The 18,272-nt window shown below is 35.0% G+C and overlaps 1 protein-coding gene across 3 annotated transcripts in view; it reads left to right on the forward strand.

Annotated features, from left to right (window-relative positions):
- Positions 1-18,272, forward strand: part of TAF3 (TATA-box binding protein associated factor 3) — a 284,338-nt gene that overhangs the window by 38,363 nt on the left and 227,703 nt on the right. Inside the window, exon 1 of one of the 3 annotated variants that reach the window (XM_056799435.1) lies at positions 13,532-13,567. The exons of the other annotated variants lie outside the window; for them this stretch is intronic. The gene's annotated coding sequence lies outside the window, so the exon portion shown is untranslated. Of the gene's footprint in view, positions 1-13,531; positions 13,568-18,272 lie in introns of those variants that run through there. 3 annotated transcript variants of the gene reach the window in all.

Below are 18,272 nucleotides of genomic sequence, written 5' to 3' on the forward strand. Positions count from 1 at the left end.
AAATTATGATTGTCAAACTATGCACTTAAACATATCTGAAATGGTCTGATGCTCTCCCCCTAGCTTTATTTTATCATTTATTTTATCTTGCCTAGAGGAGATCTATACATCTCACCATTTGAAATGCTTTTTGGACACCCTCCTATACAAGCTAAACCTTTTTCTCCTGCATATACAGCATTATTAGGGGGAGATACTTCCATTTCTACATACATACAAGAATTGCAGAACAAATTGTGTGAACTCCATGAATCTGGAGCTGTAGTACCAAGCAGGACCTATAGACTTTTCACTTCATGACCTAAACCCAGGAGACAAGGTGTACATAAAGAGCTTCCAGTGTATTGAAGCAGTTTGCTTTCCTTGAAAGATTCATTTCAAGTACTATTAATCATTCCAACAGCTATAAAAGTTGGAGAGAAAAGGACTCTTGGATTCATTGCTCACATGTAAAGAGATCTGCTTCTATTGAAACTGATTGACTATATCCCATAACTCAACCATGTATTCCAAGTTGATCCGAATGTTGGTCAATACCCTCCTGGGGTGGGGGGATTATATAATTATCATAGTTATTGTACAATTGACATAAAGCTAAAAGAAATCTTTTTGGAAAAGAAACATTTCAGGAAAGAGAGCTCATAACTCTTTCAGTCTAGAAGATGAATTGTGTGAGGAAGGCACTATGATGCTGCCCAAAGAAAATCTCCACAGCATCAAAAGATCCAGCACAAACTTTAGAGTATAACTGATTGAACGTTGTGGGGTTGAATAAAATTATTTTTAATATAAACTTGTATACCACAGGGGATTGCCCTCCTAATTGGCTTATTGTCAATGCGCCTAGCAAACATTGGTTTGTGCTCTCTCTCTCTTTTTTATTTCCCTCATCTCTAACTATTGAATATTGTATGCACATTTAGCTAGACGTTCTTTAGAGATACAAGACAGTTATGTAAAAGGATTCATTAGAGTGACTAGTCCCTCAAAGAATCACACTGGGGATTGTGAAAAAAAAATCTTGGTTCTCTTTGTCTATTCTGAGTTCATACTTGTGAAAAGGGGAATCCTTTATTCTCTTTGCCAAGTTGGAGTTTAAACTTTGGTTAACACTAACTTAAGTATCTCACTAGATTGTGAAGACATGATTTACTCTCCTTTGTCTACCTTTTCACTGAATCAAGTTAAGCTTAAGGTGAAGGAGCTCACAGACCACTTAGTGAGTTCACACCTTACTTAGTACTAGGTGAGAAGCCAGCAAGATACTTGGAAAGCTCCACCCTTTTTTCTAACTCAAACAGCCAGAAACTGTTGAATTCTTTTAAGAGTTCACACCCTCAGAAACTGTGAACCCTTTCAATGAGTATTCACCTCTCCAGAAGGTGTGAACTGGTTCCCACAATCACTGCCCCCTGGGCAGTGCTATACTATTTAGAAGCTGTGATTGGCCCCTGTGAAGAGAGGAGGAGATAAGGAATCACCATAAAAGCAAGCCCTGAATTCAGTCTGAAGAGATGGTTTTGGAGAAGATAGTCTGAAGAGATTGCTTTCTGTAGATAGTTCTCTGATTGGGGAGAGTCCTCGAGCAAGCTTTGCTGGAGACTGCAGCTTGGATTGTGAGCTTGGAGCTTGGCTTCAATTTAGATTCTGATTCTTGGACTACTTCGTTGGGTGAGTGAAAAGGGTTAATAACTCCTTTTCTAGTTTCCTAAGAGACTAGCTTCCATCTTGGAGGAGGCCTCATAGTTTCTTACTACCAGCCCTCCTGCCTGAGGACTATTCTTTAGGTTAGAGATATTTTCTCTAACTTTTCTCACATTTCTTTATTTTATTATTTCCCCTCTGTTTTGGTAAATAAACTTTTGACCTGAGATATAATAATTTTGCCTACCAAGTTATTTCATATAATTAAGTCCAGCCATTAAATTTAGCGAGGCAATGGGGGTTAAGTGACTTGCCCAGGGTCACACAGCTGGGAAGTGTCTGAGGCCATATTTGAACCTAGGACCTCTCATCTCTAGGCCTGGCTTTCAATCCACTGAGCTACCCAGCTGCCCCCACCTTTACATTTCAAAGCAAATTTTTGTTGTAATTATCGCGTTTGAAATTGTATGTCTCTTTTCGTACCTATAGCCTCTCACTTTTTCACCAGTAGATGGGGAGCATACTTTTATCATCACTCTCCTGAAGTCTTAATTTTATCAGTAGTATTTTTTAATCTTTCAGAATTATTTACTTTTATAATGTTGTAGTCACTATATAAATGGTTCTTCTGATTTAGCTTAATTCATATAGCATCAGTTCATACTAGTTTATTCAGGTTTTTCTGAATAAGCATCTTCTGTCATTCTTTTATATTTATGTATTACATTTCGTTGGGTCATTCGCCAACTGATAGATTTCCACTTACACATATTTTTGAATGTAGGAGTCCTTTCCTTCTTTCTTTGGTCTCTCTGAGATTCAATAATGATTTTAAAAAATCAGTTATCTTCTCCAAATAATTCATTATGGATCTTTTGATGATGAATTTAGCTAAACTCCTTTTGAATACATCTGTAATCTTTACTACTTATTGGAAGAAAATGTGTTCTCTGTTTTATGGATGAATAAACAAGGGTCAGAGATGCTAAATGACTTTTTAAAAGTTACATAGATAGTAAATGACAGAGCTGGAAAATGAACTCATGTTTTATATTGTACCATTTAAGGAAAGTTGCTCTTTTATTTTATCCCTCCCTATTTTAATTTCTGTGCAGCATCTTCCACTTCCAGCATTCTGGAATTTAGTGGACAAGTTTATTTACCTTTTCATGATTTCATGCAATTATATCTTTTTTATGAAGTCTAAAATAAAATGACAGGTGGTAGTAATTAGTATAGAGTAGGGTTTTAAAAAAATTTAATGTTAAGGGACCAACCCCACTATGACTTGTCTGAGGGAGATTGCATTTTCTTACAGAACTGTCATTGCATATCCCATGTAATTCTTTAAACTCTGTTTTTTCATTAAATGTTATTTATTAAGCATCCTGATGGAAGTAAAACTAAATATATCCTACATGTGAAGTAAAATATCCTGTTGTTCTGTAAGAATTTTTCTTTAAGCTTTTTTAACTTTTTAGCTTATGGGTAATAATATAATAAGAATAATGATAACCTTTGTGTTGTACTTTGTGATTACAGAATGCTTTATTTATGTATCTTATTTACTACCTATTTCTTGACATATTGTTCTCCCCGTTATAATGTCAGCTTCTTGAAAGCAAGGACTGTTTTTACCTATCTTCGTGTTAAGTACAATGTTTGGCATAAAGTAAGTACTTAATAAATCTTTGTTAATTGACTTAATCCCCTAAAAGCCTAGTAGTGGTATTGTTATTCCTATTTGACAAGTGAGGAAAATGAAACTTGGAAACTTAAAAGTGACTTATGTAAAACCAGATATCATATGGCAGAACTAAGAGTCAAATTCAAATCTTCTATGTGCAAATCTGTTGCTTTGCACAGTATGCTTAAGCTGGCTGCAAATGGATAAACAAATGCTAAGAAGTTTGAAATAGTACATAAAAGATGCTGAAAACACATAGGAAAATCAGCATAGCTATTGTAGTTACCTGGTTTATCATTTAATCAGTCAGTTAACAATCAAGCATTCATTAATGTGTCTGTTATGTACTAGGCATTATGCTGTTAAGTGCAGAAGATATAGAGAAAAAATTGAAATAGACTGCAGCCAAGGGGTTTTCATTCCATTAGGGGAGACAATATGTACTGTATATGAAGTGGTTTAAGGATATGAGCAAACACTTGCCAAAAGAATCAAAAACTAATAACAATTACATGTACTTCCTGACAAGATGGCTACTTAACAATTTATAATTTTGCAAACTTAGTGATTAATATATCTATATCCTCTAACCCAGGGAATTCACTGGTAACATGCCCCAAGGAGGTTGATCATTTACAAAAATAAAACAGGCTTCATTTCTATCAAAATAACTTATGGCAGCCCATTTTGTGACAATGAAGAACTGAAAATAAGGTAGATACTTGTCAATTGGGGAAAAAAAATTGCTAAACAGATTGTTATACATGAATATAATGGGATATTATTATTATGTTTAAGAAACAGATAATGTGGTGACTACTGAAAAGCTTGGGAAACCTTAAATGAACTGATGCAAAATGAAGTAAACAAAGTCGAGAAAACCATATACAGAATTACAGCAACAATATAAATGGAAAGAACAGGCACTATAAAACAATAGAAACTGAATATTGTAAAATAATAAAGTATAAACTTGACTCCAAAGATGAGATATAGAAGACACATCCTCCTACTTCTTTGACAAGTTCCCCTGATACATCTCTGTTTACAATGATCTTAGACTTCAGACCATTTTATAAGTGCTTTTGTTGTCTTCCTGTCCCTCATCTCAGTCCTCTCAAAACACTCATAGACCTCATCATCTCCTTGTGCAGTTTTAGGCAGGAGAGAATTGCTGCTGCTTCTTCTTCTTATCTTCTGCCTTAGAATCAATACAGAGTATTGGTTCCAAAGCAGAAGAGCAGTAAGGGCTAGCTAATGGAGGTTAAGTGACTTTCCCAGAGTCACACAGCTAGGAAGTATCTGAGACCAGCTTTGAACCCAGGAACTCCCATCTCTACACCTGGCTCTCTATCCAATGAGCCACCCAGCTGCCCCTGAGAGAATTGGTTTTTGTTGTATGTCTTTGTTCTTCTTGATCCTTGCTCTTTCTGGTGCCATTTTAAATATATTTGCTAGAGAGTATGTGGGAGTGCTATGTTCCTTTGTGACCTTTTTTGTAACCACTTTAATTAGAAATGTGGGAGAGCTATGCTTCTCTGTTACTTTTTCTCCTCCAACACTGACTATTTCGAACATTTATTTTATTTTTTTTTAATTTTATAGTATTTTATTTGATCATTTCCATGCATTATTCATTAAAGACAAAGATCATTTTCTTTTCCTCCCTCCCACCCCCCGTAGCCGACGCGTGATTCCACTGGGTATCACATGTGTTCTTGATTCGAACCCATTGCCATGTTGTTAGTATTTGCATTAGAGTGTTCGTTTAGAGTCTCTCCTCTGTCATGTCCCCTCAGCCATTGTAGTCAGGCAGTTGCTTTTCCTCGGTGTTTCTACTCCCTCAGTTTGTCCTCTGCTTTTGGATAGTGTTTTTTCTCCTAGATCCCTGCAGATTGTGCAGGGACATTACACTGCCACTAATGGAGAAGTCCATTACGTTCGATGATACCACAGTGTGTTTGTCTCTGTGTACAATGTTCTCCTGGTTCTGCTCCTCTCGCTCTGCATCACTTCCTGGAGGTTGTTCCAGTCTCCATGGAACTCCTCCACTTTATTATTCCTTTTAGCACAATAGTATTCCATCACCAACATATACCACAATTTGTTCAGTCATTCCCCAATTGATGGGCATCCCCTCGTTTTCCAATTTTTGGCCACCACAAAGAGCACAGCTATGAATATTTTTGTACAAGTCTTTTTGTCCATTATAAAGGGTAGACATTCTTTTATTGCCCTTTGTGCATAGTTCCAAATTGCCCTCCCGAATGGCTGGATCAGTTCACAACTCCACCAGCAATGAATTAGTGTCCCCACTTTGCCACATCCCCTCCAGCATTCATTACTTTCCATAACTGTCATGTTAGCCAATCTGCTAGGTGTGAGGTGATACCTCAGAGTTGTTTTGATTTGCATCTCTCTGATTATAAGAGATTTAGAAAGATTTAGAACACTTCTTCATGTGCTTATTAATAGTTTTGATTTCTTTATCTGAAAACTGCCTATCCATGTCCCTTGCCCATTTATCAATTGGGGAATGGCTTGATTTTTTGTACAATTGATTTAGCTCTTTATAAATTTGAGTAATTAAACCTTTGTCAGAGGTTTTTATGAAGATTTTTCCCAATTTGTTATTTTCCTTCTGATTTTAGTTACATTGGTTTTGTTTGTACAAAAGCCTTTTAATTTGATGTAGTTGAAATTATTTATTTTACATTTTGTGATTCTTTCTATGTCTTGCTTGATTTTAAAGCCTTTCCCCTCCCAAAGGTCTGACATGTATACTATTCTGTGTTTACACAATTTACTTATGGTTTCCTTCTTTATGTTTAAGTCTTTCACCCATTTTGAATTTATCTTGGTGTAGGGTGTCAGGTGTTGATCAATTCCTAATCTCTCCCACACTGTCTTCCAATTTTCCCAGCAGTTCTTATCGAATAGTGGATTTTTGTCCCAAGACCTGGGATCTTTGGGCTTATCGTATACTGTCTGGCTGAGGTTACTTGCCCCCAGTCTATTCCACTGATCCTCCTTTCTGTCTCTTAGCCAGTACCAAATTGTTTTGATGACTGCTGCTATTTCGAACATTTATACCTTCCTGAGTGAGTGGCATGTAATCAGGAATATATTCTTTCCTTTCCTCTGCATCTTTACTCCCAGGTTGAGGATACTGAAGTACATTGTTCTTGCTGGAAGGAAATGAAGGATTTTGATGTGGAAATGTGATAGGTTCAATATTGTGAATGTAATCTTCTAATTCATGAAGATTAACCCCCATAAGTTGGAAGGCTTCACTAATATTATCCAAAATTGTGTCTTTCCAGTCATCGGAAAGAAAATCAAAGTCAGATCAAATACACTGACATGCTTCTGAAGTATTATTAAGTATGCAGATTAGAATCACACAAACTAAGAGCACTGGAAAGTGAGTGAATCAGTAGCTCTATGTTCAAGACTAACTTCACTACTCATTATCTATATGACTCACATATGGATGACATACAAACTTGTGAAGTGGTCTTTATTTTTGTAATCTTCCCTCTTCAGACTACCATGTATTACAATTATTTATGTACATGTTCCATCTCTCTTGTAGAATGGAAGCTCTTTGAGTGCAAGGTCTGTTTCATTTTTGTGTCTCCTGTGACTGGTACAAAGCCTTGCACATGGTGGATTCTTAATAAATGTTTCTTTGAGTTGTTGATAAATCATCTAGTCTCTTAAGGTTTCTAAATTTTTTCACCCAAGAAATAGTGGTGCTAATACTTATATTCTGCCTATCTATAATTTTTGTCAGAAAAGTATGTTGACAGTGCTTTTGTTAGTAAGATAATTAGAAAATTACCAAGTGTTTATTTTTGTTTTATTCTGTTTATATTGTTTTAGTCATCAGTTTTTGTGTATGTTTTGGCGAACTTCATTCAGTGGCAGGCATGGAGTCAGGAAGACTCTTCTTCCGCAAGATAAAAATCTTATTTTAGACACATACTACTAGCTAGCTAGCTTTGTGACTCTCATAAAGTCACTTAACCCCATTGGCCTCATTCCTCATGCATAAAATGAGCTAGAGAAGGGAATGGCAAACCATTCCAAGAAAATCTCAAATGGGGTCACAAAGAGTTGGATATGACTGAAAACTATCTGACCACAAAGTATTTCATTAAATTAATGTACCACAATTTGCTTAGTCATTTCCTAATTGATAGAAGTTGACTTTGTTTTCATTTCTATGTTGCTACAAAGAAGTGCTACCATAACTATTTTGAGGCATAAGGTACCTTTCCTTTTCTAATGTCTTTGCATAATATACTGGCAGTGGAATCTGTAATTCCAAGAATACATATATTTTAGGCCCTTTGTTAATGTAATTCCAAATTCTGTTTTCCAGATTGGTTGGGACAATTAATAATTCTCTCAAGAGTATTAGTGTATTTATCTTCCCATAGTCTCTTCATCTCTCTTCTTTCTTCCTTTCTTTCCCTTCCTTCCTTGTGAGTCTTTAGGGTTGTTTTAGTCTGTATTTTACTTCTTATTATTTAGGTGGATCAGTTTTATGGTTATTAATAATTTGTAGTTTTTCTTTTGAGAACTATTTGTTCAGAATGTTGGACTATTTCCTTGTTGGGAAATGGTTCTTGGTCTTTTTCTAATAAAATAAATTTTTTTTGATAGGCTGCTTAAATATCCCATAGTATCCCTCTTACCCTTCCCATTTAGCTGTCCCACATAACAAAGATTTTTAAAGGGAAAAAAAAGGAAAAGGAAAAAAGATAGCAAAATCAATTAGTACATTGAAAAAGTTTGAAAAGCTAAAGTTTATCCACATTGTAAACTTTTCACCTGTATGAAGGAGTGAGGTGATGATGTCTTTTCATATCTTTTCTTTGGGGTCATCCTTGGTCTTTTTAATATTTTCAACATTCACTTTTGGTTGTTTTTGTTGATACTGTTTCTTCCATTTACATTTGCACACTTGTTTTCCTGGTTCTGCTTCCTTCACCTTGTCAGATCATGTAAATATTTCCTTCTCTGTATTGATTGTATTTATTATAGCACAGCAATATTGCATTACATTCATATACTATATTTTGTTTATTAATTCCACAATTGATAGGCATTTACTTTGTAGTTCTTGATTTATATATCTATATTTAGTCCCTATATTTTTTATATCAAATTTTTATCAGAGATGTTGGATATAAAAGTTTTTTTCTTTATTGACTGTTCACTTCTTATTCTAGCTACATTGATTTTGTTTCTGGAAAAGAAGGGAAGAAAGGTAGTAAACATTTATTAAGTACCTACTATGTGAAAGGCTCTATGCTAGCTAGCACTTTACAAATGTTCTCTCATTTATTCCTTATAGCAGCTTAAGGTTCTATTATTATTTGCATTTTAAAATTGAGGAAACTGAGGTAGACAGAATTTTAGTGATACATTTATAGTCTCACAGCTAGTAATTGTCCAAGGCCATATTAGAATTCAGGCCATCCTTTTAATTTTATATACTCAGAATTGTCTGTATTTTGTGATCAGTACACTTTTTAAAAACAAAATATTTAATACATTTTGCTCATTTCTCTGAAAACCATTCTGCTTGCCTGCTTCCCTCTGAACTTCCTTTCAGATCTCTGTGCAGTTTGAAAAAATGTTACAGTCGCCCTGCCTCTTTTGGCCTTATTGCTAACCTCTACCCTTTCCCAGTTCCTATCCTCAATGAAACAAGAGAAAGAAAGATGGAACACTTGTAACAAATAATCATAATTAAGCCAAGTAAATCCACACAGTGAGTATGTCTAAAAACATAAAAACATAGTTTGTGTTTGTTTTTTTGTTAGAATGAGGATTAAGGTACTTTTTTTGTAGCTATAGTAGACATGTGTTTTGTTATTACAGCAGCCAAAATCTTTGAAACTATAATTTTTTGTTTATACTGTAATAACATATAAATTGATCTTTTGGTTCTCCTCATTTTATTCTACATCAAGTCATAATACCCAAGATTTCCTGAAATCATCTCCATTGTCTTTAATTAAAGTACATCAATAGTCCATTACATTCATATACCACAACTTCTTCAACCTTTCTCCAGTCATCTGAGCCCCAACCCCCAACTAGCAATTATGTTTTAGCTTTCCCCCTTTCCCTTTTCTTTCAAGATCAAGATTATTTTGTTCCCTCATCAATCTCTCTTTTAACAACCTATCTCCTATTTCACCCTACCATTAGTCCTTGTTTAGTTTGATGTGTGGCTATACTAAATTGGATATACTTTGTGTGTTTGCACAATCCTTGTCTCTAATATGATGCATACTTTCATAGCCATTTCTCACACGTCTTTATAGTTTTATCATACCTCAATAATGAGAACTCACGGCTCCTTCCAATTGCTCAAATTAATTTACTTTTAGGGTTCTCTAGACTTTTGTGTTTATATTTATAATTTCTATTCAGTTTTAGTAAAAAATGCTTGAAAGCCTTCTTTTCCAGAAAAGAACCATTTTTCCTCCATAGGATTTAAATTGTTTTTTGTCAGGCAAGTTAGTTTTAGTTGGAAGTCTTATCTTTTTTGACTTTTAGAATATTGTATTCCAAATTTTTTTCTCATTTTTATTAAAAGTTGCTAGGTCTTGTGTAATCCTGGATATAGTTCCTTGGAACTTGAACTACTTATTTCTGGATGTTGTGCAGTATTGTTTCTTTGATGTGGGAGCTCTGGATTTTGGCTATTAGTTCTGATTTTTTGGAATCCTTTTCAGGAGATGATAAGTGCATTCTTTCTATCCTAATTTTGTTTTCTGGTTCAAATATTTTTATTTATGATTTCTTGAAATATAGGATTCAGGATTTAAAAAAAATTATCTTTCCTTAACTTGTTTTTTAGGCAAGTTGTTTTTTTAAAATAAAATATTTTATATTTTCTTTCACTTTTAAGATTCTGATTTTGTTCTAATGTATCTTGATGCTTCTTGGAGTTTAATTTCTATCATTTGTATTCAAGTTTTCAAATTCAAGTATTTTGTTTGGCAAAGTTTACCATTTTTTCTTCTTTTTAAAAAAATTATTTTTATTATCATGCAAAACATATTGATGATTATAAGAGCACACTCATACAAAACCAAAACCCCAAAATAAAACCACCAATACCCTGATGTGAAAAATAGTATGCTTTATTCCTCATCCATTCAATTCCAACAGTTCTTTCGCTGGAAGTTGATAGCGTTTCCTGTCATAAATCTTCCTGGATTGTCCCAGATCATTGTTTTGCTGAGAGTAGCTGTGTTTTCGCAGTTTATCTTCAGACAATATTGCTGTTAATATGAACAATGCTCTTCTGGTTCTGTTTATTTTGATCTGCATCAGTTCATGTAGGTCTTTTTAGCTCTTTCTGAAATCATCATGTTCATCATTCTTGACAGCACAATAGTATTCCATCACTTATCATATACCATAGTTTTTTCAGCCATTCCCCAATTAATGGTGTAAGGATAATTTTAGTATTTTGACTTAAATCTAAATGATTGGTCACCAGGGAAAGTTCCCAAATAATAAAATATCCAAATCAGCTGGGAATTATGGAGATTTATATATATATACATATATATGTATATATATGGAGAGAGAGAGAGAGAGAGAGAGAGAGAGAGAGAGAGAGAGAGAGAGAGAGAGAGAGAGAGAGAGAGAGAGAGAATGAATTAATTACAATTAAAGGACCAGGCTTCCATTGCCTGCTATGCTTTTTGTATGGTAGTTGGCCCTATTTCATTTCTAGTTTGGTCACCTGGGTTCTTGCACTGTTTTCTTTCTTTCAGAGTTAGACACTCCTCTTAGTTCCTCCCCATCTTTTTGTTTCACCAGACTGGATCTTTAGAACCCTCTATTACATAGTCAGTGATAATAATCATTTACTACCACCTTGTATTTGCTAAATACTAGGAATTTAAATACAAAAAAGAAAGACTCCTCCAGAAGCTTACTGTCCAACAGAGGGATGCAACACACAAAAGAAAGCTAGAAAGAGAGGTGGGAAGTTACCTAGTACTGAGCATGGTGGAGAAGTAAAGAAGTCCAAAATGAGTCCAGCTTTTGGGGAGAAATGAGATGATGTTTGAGAAAGGTGTCAGTTCTGTTCTCTTTCCTCAAATAGTGAAGATACTTTCTAATCAGAGGGACAGAGGGTCCTGATGAAGTGTGAGTAACAAGGCTGATTGAATCTTGCAAGATGATGGGATTTCCCAATAAAAGATTTGGGATGGATAATAAGATGGAAAAGCCAAAGAAATGTCAAGTGATTGCTATGTGTGAAATGAGCAAATATTCTTGCATCTAACAGGATGTTAGGGACCATGGCTCTTTGATGCCCCATAGACCTCCTGTTCACATTGGTCACTGCTATACCTATCCTTGTCACTGATTCTCCTGATGGTCTCAAGGACTTTTCTGTGGATTCAAAACCACATTAGGCATTTCTCATGGGGATTTTCACCTCTTGCTGTTCTGCAGGATATGCATTTGTTTGGCTTGTTTCTGGTTGCACTGGGAAGATTGATGTTTATTTGCCTTAGCTGATGCTGGCTTTGCTCATAGCCCTTTTCTATTGTGTCTGGGCTGCTGGCTGATTTCTTTTGTCTTTACATTGCAAGTATTTCACCACTATTTTTTGTTATTCTGAAAGTTTGTTTAAGTCATTGAAGTATTAAAGCCATTTCCTGCTTGTTATAGTTTTACATGCATTGTGAACACTTAATGTTGATTTTTACTCATCATGGTCACACTATTTCAGGTCCTTATTACCTCTTGTTTAGGTTATTGTAAATAGCTGTTTAAATAGTCTCCCTACCACTAATATCTTCTCTCTGTAATCCATTCTTCACCCTGTTTTCTAAGTAGTCTTCCAAAGGCACAGACTTAATTGCCATCATTTACCCTATTAGAGGAAATACAAATAATAGCTTTTCCTTTCCCTTTCCCACCTTTCTTTCCTTTCTCCCTTTCTTTCTTCTTCCTCTCCCATCCTCCTACCTTTTTTTTGTGTTATTTCACACCACTATCTTTTTTTTGTAATCTTAATTTTCAAACAAACTGTACTGCCTAACTTTATTTTGTTTTAACTTCTCTGGTCTCCTGTTTGCATGAGTCACTTCCCTCCATGATTGGAGTCAACTCCATCTACAACCCTGCCTATTGAAGGCCTCTTTTTTTCTTTTAAGACCTAACTCAGATGCTCTCCTCCATGAAGCTGTTTTTGATTCTTTTTCTTTTTTCTCCCTGAAATAATCCATCCTTCATTTTATCTTGTTCTGTTTAATATCTCCCAGGTATTTATCACATTACCTAGTAGGCATTTAATAAATGTTTATTCTCTTTCCTATTTAATAAATGTTTATTTAATAATATAGTAATTGCATCAATAACATTTAGATGGTGCCAAAGGTTATAAATTACTTTCGTCACAACTCTCTGAGAATTGGGGGGGGGGAGCCCATGTTTGCATAACTAAGTGCTTTCTTCATAGCAGCCTTATGAGATAGGTGGTACAATTTATCCCTGTTTCACAGATGTGCAAGGCAAAATAAATTCTAGTTCTTACTTTACAGGTTATATCCTGCTTTTAAAAGACCATCATGGGGCAGCTAGGTTGGTTCATTGGATAGAGAACCAGACCTAGAGATGGGAAGTCCTGGGTTCACATTTGACCCCAAATAATTCCTAGTTTTGTGACCATGAGCAAGTCACTTAACCTCAGTTGCCTAACCATTTCTGCTCTTCTCTCTTGGAACTGATACTTAGTATTGATTCTAAGACAGAAGGTAAGGGTTTAAAAAAAACAAAACCCTCTTACATGACATAATAAGATCATGTCAAGTTCACTTTTGCTTATAGCTGTATCAGATATTTAAATTCGCTTTAATTTGTTGCTATTTTAAGTCATATATCTTTTTAGGGAGCCCTTAATTTCCTTAGAGGAAATTCCAAAACAATTGAATGTCAATTGAAATATCAACCTGGAATAACATTTTCAGGTCTTTAAAACTTTGTGATTTTAGTTTATAATAAAAAGCCTTAGTTAATAGTTGTAATTTATGTAGCTTTCTAATGCTTGCAAAGCAGTTTACATATGTCATTTTATCTTATCCTAACAACTGTCTGAAGTAGGTGTAATTATTATCTCTTTTTTACAGATGAGGAAATTGAGATAGACGGAGGTTAGGTAACTTGTCCAGGATCACATAGCTAGTAAGTGCCCAAGGTACTCAGTATTTCCTGACTCCCAAGTCTATCTCTATCTACTGTGCCACCTAGCTGTTGTTATTAAATGATAATTTTAAACGGGGGTGGGGGGGGTGGGAGTGGGGGGGGTGAGTGGGGTGTAGCTTATTTCTTTTGGGGCAAAATTTTGTGTATACCATAGAACCTTTCTAATTGGAAAGACAGCTTAAGAAATCTCTCTCTCTCTCTCTCTCTCTCTCTCTCTCTCTCTCTCTCTCTCTCTCTCTCTGTCTCTCTCTGTCTCTCTCTCTTTCTCTCTCTCCTCTCTCTCTCCTCTCTCCCTCTCTCTATCCCTCTTCCCCCCCCCCCCCCCCAATATTGCGTTGGTCAGACCAAAAAAATCTTTAGGTAGATATAGTTAGTTGCCACCTTAGAAGCCTTAGAAAATTTACTCTCTTTTGGGGGGCAGTTTAAGTTTTGTTTTTTTTTTTATAGTAGCAAGATGGCAGACATTACCATTTTAAATATAGTCTTGAGTTTTATTTATTCATAATGAAATCAGATCCAGAATTTATTGCATTATGGAATTTAGAACTGGAAAGGATTTTAGAGATTATTTAGCCTAATTCCCTTATTTTACATATGAGCAAACTAAATCCAGAGAGGAAAGTGACATGAACAACGTCACATAGGTTATTTTTGAATTATAAATATTGCTTCCTTGTCATGGATTTTTGCATTGTTGATAATTGTTAAGTCATTCCCAGTTGATCATTATATAGAAATATTTGGTAAAGACATATATGAAGTAATGCTAAGTGAACTGAGAAGAACCAGGAGAACTTTATACACAGTAACAACAATAATGTATGATGATCAACTGGGAATGACTTAACTGTTATCAACAGTGCAAGGATCCAGGACAGCTCGAAAGGACTTATGATCAAAAAGATTATCCACCACCATTGAAAGAACTGACAGTTTTGAATTCAGATTGAAGCAAATAATTTTTCGCTTTATTTAACTCAATGAAATTTTCTCTAGTATAAGTATATGTGTCTTTTCTCACAACATGATGAACATGGAAAATATATATGTACATATATATTGCATGATAATATATATGTAACCTATATCATATTACCTGTCTTCTGGGGAAGGGTGGATTGATGTGTCCTAATTTTTCCACATTACCTCCAGCATTCATCATTTTCCTTTTTTGTCATGTAAGCCAGTCTGAAAGGTGTGAGGTGGTACCTCAGAGTTGTTTTAATTTACATTTCTATAATTAATAGTGATTTGGAGCATTTTTTCATCTGACTAAAGATAGTTTTAATTTCATAAGAATTGCCTGTTTATAAGCCTTGATCACTTGTCAACTGGGGAATATTTCATAGTCTTATTTATTTAACTTAGTTCTCTATATATTTGTGAAATTAGGCCTTTGTCAAAGATACTTCTTATTATAAAGATTTTTACCCAGTTTATTGTTTGCCTTAAATTTAATCTTGATTGCATTGATTTTGTTTGTGCAAAAACCTTTTAATGTAGTCAAAGTTACCTTTTCCACATCTCATAATGTTCTCCGTGTCTTGTTTCAACGTAAGTTCTTATCCATAGGTCTGACAGATAAACTATTTTGTGCTCACTTAATTTGTTTATGATATCCTTTTTTTCTAATTCCATTTATCCATTTTGACTATACTTTGGTATATGGCATGAGGTGTTGGTCTATGCTTAATTTCTGTCATACTTTTTTTTTGTTTTTTCCCTGCAGTTTTTGTTGAATAGTGAATTCTTCCAAAAGCGTGGATCTTTGGGTTTGTCAAACACCAAATTATTATGGTTACTTACCACTGTGTATTGAGTGTTTAATGTATTCCGTTGATTGACCACTTAATTTCTTAGACAGTACCAGATCATTTAATGGTCACTGCTTTATAATATAGTCTGAGATCCGGTACAGCTATGCCACCTTTCTTCATATCTTTTCCCACTAATTCTCTTTATATTCTTGGCTTTCTGTTCTTCCAGATTAATTTTATTATTATTTTTTTTGGCTCTATGAAGTAATTTTGGGGTAGTCCATTTTCTTGACCCTGGCCAGTCAATTAGATAGTCAAAAATCTCTCTGATGACTCATGTCCATAAGAGTTGGCTACTCTCCTATATACATTATGTAGACTTTAAAAAAAGTTTTACCTTTTTTCTTAGAATCAATACTGTGTATTGGTTCTAAGACAGAATAATGGTAATGGCCAGGCAATGGGGTTTAAATAACTTGCCCAGGGTTATACAGCTAGGGAGTGTCTGAGGCCATAATCGAATCCAGGACCTTCTGTCTTTAGGTCTGGCTCTTGATTCACTGAGCCATCTAACTTATGTTATATAGTTTTGCTTTGTTTTTTAAACCCTTACCTTCCATCTTAGAATTGATACTGTGTATTGGTTCTAAGGCAGAAGAGTGGTAAGGACTAGGCAATGGGGGGTTAAGTGACTTACCCAGGGTCTTACAGTTAGGAAGTATCCGAGGCTAGATTTGAACCTAGGACTATTTCTAGGCCTATATCTCTCAGTCCACTGAGCCACCTAGCTGCCCTCCCCTGTCATATAGTTTAGTTTATTGCTTTCTTTTGCTTTCAGCTTTGAATGTTATCCTTAATGTACTTTACTTCCTTTTAAGGAAAGGAACATGGTAATAGTAGAATAGCCCTGGTTTTGGATTCAGAGGAAGTGAGTTCACATTTCACTTCTGCCATTATGTTGGCATTATGTGGCAAGTTACTTAATCTCTCTAGGCCTCAGTTTCTTACTCTAAAATGAAAGTTTTGATCTAAATAGCCTTTGAAATTCCTAACAACTTTAGATCTATGATTCCCTGATTTACCTCCATCTTATAGAATATCTCACTTTCTTCAAAATACAGGTCGGATACCATCTCTTACTATAAGAGTAAATTTGAGGGTTGAGACTGAATATAAATTTAATTGATTGCCAGGGATTAATTCAGATCCCAAATAAAATACTCAAGTCAGTTTGGAAATTTTATGGTAGTTTAATTAATATAGAGGGAAGGAATTAAGAAGACTAGAGAGGGAAAAGGGTATAGGACTTCTCTGGCTTAACCTGTGCTAGGGGGAGTTCAAAGACCTCTGCCATGAGGCCTCCTCAGAAGATTAGAGGCTTCCTAAGAGGATAGTGTTTTGGAAGGTAAAGGAAAAGGAATCAGCCAAAACTCTGAGAGAGCTCAGAGAAGACACCTCACCTGAACTAGGCTACTAAGCTTCTCCCAGTATTGTATCAAGGACGCTCACTGCCAAACCCGGACAATAGCTGCAGCCATTCCAAGATGCCAAGACTCTCAGTATGCTGCCACCAGCCATCTTTCCACCACAAGAGCAAGAGCCACCTCTTTGGGAAAAGAGGCTGGAGAGAGGAAGTGATGCGAAATATGTAGACCATTTTTACATCACTTCCTGCATCTCACATGTACCAATGGTAGCTTAAGCTTAACTTAGGATAGCCCAGAGGTCTGTCAGTTGTTTCTGATTTGTCATTTGCTAGCACATGTCTGTCATAGGCCATCGTTCTCAACACTTAATCCTTAAATAGGTGTGTAGACATTCCTGTTTTGTTAGACTAAGTAGGGTGGAGTAAATCTAAAATTCACACTACCTTAGGCCTTTCCTGATCTCTGCCACTTTATGATTAGTACTCTTTCTCTCTTGAAATTTACATTATTTTGTGTTGAATTTACTTATTGAGAGCCCAGAGTGCATAGGAATTGAAATTTAGAAAACTCACCTTTTAATACTGCCTTAGATACTTATTAACTTTGTGATGCAGGCAAATAATTGAAGCTCTTTCAGCCTCCATTTTTCTTCTTTAAATTAGTTATATTAATAGCACCTAGAATCAAAAGCAATTATATTTGGAAAACACTTTTAAAACCTTAAGGGACTATATAAATATTAGCATATTAATAATTATTCCTTATATTTTGATTAATAATTATTATTATTCCTCATATATGTTGTATTTCTCTTAGCAGAATACTTTTACGGCAGTGGTTATTACCCTGGGGTTTAAGAACTTAAAAAATTTGTTTTCTGGGGTAGCTGGATGGCTCAGTGGGTTGAGAGCCAGACCCAGAGATGGAAGGTCCCAGGTTCTTATCTGACCTCAGACACTTCTTAGTTGTGTGACCCTGGGCAAGTTACTTAACCCTCATTGCCTACCTCTTACTACTCTTCTGCCTTGGAACCAATACACAGTATTGAAACCAAGACAGAAGGTAAGGGTTTTAAAATATATATATTTTTATAACTTTTAAAATATAATAAGTTTCCTTGTAATCCTGTGTATTTTATGTGTTTAAAAACATTGTTCTGAGAAGAGGTTCATCAGCTTCACCAGCCTGACAGGCCAAAAGGTCCAAAATACATAAGAGTTTAAGAATCTGTTCTTTAGGGCAAGGATTGTTTTGTTTTTGTCTCTATCTTTAGCTGATAAGATAATGTATTATATAGTAGATATTTAATAAATATTTGTTTGATTGAAGTGGCCACAGGTAGCTCTGTTTAGTTATTTTTTTTTAACTTTGTTTTTAATCAAATTTATTATTAATTTTTCTTCCTGTCAAAATTTTAATTCCTTATACTAACTTAAATTTTTCTGTCATAGTAATAGATATAACACTTTCTTCTCTCTTATTTTTTTGGAGTGAACATTG

The sequence above is a fragment of the Monodelphis domestica genome, chromosome 5, assembly GCF_027887165.1.
Source record: "Monodelphis domestica isolate mMonDom1 chromosome 5, mMonDom1.pri, whole genome shotgun sequence".
Lineage (NCBI taxonomy): Eukaryota > Metazoa > Chordata > Mammalia > Didelphimorphia > Didelphidae > Monodelphis > Monodelphis domestica.